Source organism: Habropoda laboriosa, unplaced genomic scaffold (assembly GCF_001263275.1).
Source record: "Habropoda laboriosa isolate 0110345459 unplaced genomic scaffold, ASM126327v1 scaffold1063, whole genome shotgun sequence".
Taxonomy (NCBI): Eukaryota; Metazoa; Arthropoda; class Insecta; order Hymenoptera; family Apidae; genus Habropoda; species Habropoda laboriosa.
This window is the reverse complement of record NW_017101167.1, coordinates 168,428-170,781: the sequence shown is the minus strand read 5'-3', so window position 1 is coordinate 170,781 and position 2,354 is coordinate 168,428. Positions and strand designations below refer to the sequence as shown.

The 2,354-nt window shown below is 32.8% G+C and overlaps 1 protein-coding gene across 1 annotated transcript in view; it reads left to right on the top strand.

Annotated features, from left to right (window-relative positions):
* LOC108578056 (C-1-tetrahydrofolate synthase, cytoplasmic) overlaps positions 1-2,354 on the top strand; it is a 14,939-nt gene that overhangs the window by 674 nt on the left and 11,911 nt on the right. The gene's annotated exons all lie outside the window — the stretch shown is intronic.

The following is a 2,354-nucleotide window of genomic DNA, read 5'->3' as shown; positions in this document are numbered from 1 at the left end:
TAGCAAGATCAATGCTGTAATTGAAAATAAAGCTGTTTAACCGGTTTTTTAATAGTACGCAATATAGATAGACAATAGTTTATTGGAGAACCTCGAAATCTAAAGATTATTAGCTAAATTGTGAAAGAAAAAAATTTATTTTTATAACTTTTCGCTACGAAAAATTTCAAACAGATTTCCTGGAAAATTTACTGTTGTTAGCTGTGATACTCTTTTAGCGAACCGGTAATTAATACTTTTAATAGTGAATACTTAGTTTGATACTGAACAAAATAATATTTTCATGATTCATCTGTCCATTCTCTTTTTCTCTAGAATTGATTACATTCGTCTAACTCAAATATATTAAATTCACTTTCATATGTATTTTAAAGTTCTGTAAGCTCGAGTGAGAAATTGAAAACTATAATACATCTACATAAAGAATTGTATATCCCTCGATAAATATTTAAGAGGAATATATTAAAAGAAATCAATCTCTCAAAGGTTACAAATATTACAAATTTGTCGATCAATTGTTAATATATATACTATATAAAAACGTCATTTATATAAAGAAAGATATTATTTAAAATAAAATGAAAAATCTTATATTTACTTGTGAAATAAACAAATGTGTTTATTTCGTACAAATAACGAAACTAAAAAGCATCGGCAAAAAAATTGAAGAGAGTTGTACAAATTTGCAACGTTTATTTATTCTATTCTGGTGGACTAAAAATGAGAGTAAACAATTTTCAATTCGATATATTTTTACAGGTTAAAACGTAACCTCCTGTTAAACAATTTGATGAAAAAGTGTTGAAAAATTGAAGTACTACGTAAAAAGTGAATTTTTTACTAAAACTGAGAATCATGGAATGTTGATAGAAAAGTATGGTTACACGCTTGTTACACGGGCTGAAATTTAGTCATGTCCTGTTGGATAGCACAATATAAATGTAAATGTAAATGTTTATTGGGGGACACTAAATGTAGAGTGCAGTAATGGTAGGTTTACGACCGCGGCAGTTTACAAGTGGCCCGCGAAGTCACTGATTCATTGGGTAATTTGTGCCTCGAACGGTTTGCATTTTAAGTGTAGTCTAAAAGCTATCTTAGCTGCGATTTCCCCCGATAAAATTCTTCCTTCCTGCATCTTCATATGTGAGCAAAAAGTGCTCTATAAATATTCTCCATATGTTCTATAAATCATTCTTTCTTCTATAAATTTGTACGATTTCCGTAAATCATTCTTCGAACTTCTCGATCAGTTAAATATCTCTGCATATTTTGATAGAATTCTGTAATTATGGTTTATCATATTTCTACCTTTTCCTTATTACTCAAAAAATTACTGTAAACACAAAGCACTTGTAGTTAGTGTATCAATTATAATGCAAAAAGCAGTCGAAACGCGGTATTCGTTCTACCTATTCAATGACTGAATGATATTACAATTATTTAAACAATCACAATGCAACATGAAAGACCCTTTCGCGTCCAAATAATTTTTCTTAAGAATTTGTTACTTACCTACCATAATAAATGAAGATCAATTTTTAATCGAGTACTCAGGCGGGACATGTGCGTCCCACTGGTCAGGAAAGGGTTAAACAGTTACTCAGCGCGTTGACCAGATTCATTTCTCAATCAGACCTCTCGAAAACCTAATTAAAAACCTATACTTTCACCCAATTACTCTGTTTTATCTCTTAAAATCCTTTCAATTTTTAAATACAAGTACACGAAACGATCATAAATCACATTGTTCGCAAAAGAAGAGGATGAAAGTGTCATCTCCAAAATGGAAAGCAAGAAGTGATGTTTCAGGATGGATTTTAATTAATCCCTTGATAAATTTTTCAGTGACAAGCCATTCTCAGACTGTTTAATTCGTTAAAAATTACAGTGTAATATTTCTCTCTAATTCTCCATCAAAAGGTGTTATTTTTTGAAAAAAGATATCAAGAAAATTAGAGTGCAACTTCGTGTTTGCCGGATACTCCCGGTAAATAACGAGCGTCGCTTCAGTGCAAGGGATTGATAGCCGCTCGTTTGGAATTATCAATTCATTAGAAAGGCGTGCTTAACGAATACGTCAGATCTTACATCGCAGATAGCAGCAAGTGACGTAGACTGCGTCGAGGAAAGAGAAAGAAAATCGCGGTGTAAATGCAACAAGGACCACGTGAAGAAAAGGAATCATTTTACCTCTTCCATTCTCCAATTACGCGGAACCCCTCGAACCCATCGGAGGGACAAGCCGAGAACTTGTCCGTGTGCTACATCCACCGAATAAAATCCACAAGTTAAACGCGACCTATTACCAAAATCGAGTCGGTTCCTTGACTGTAGCCGTGGATGTACTCCAT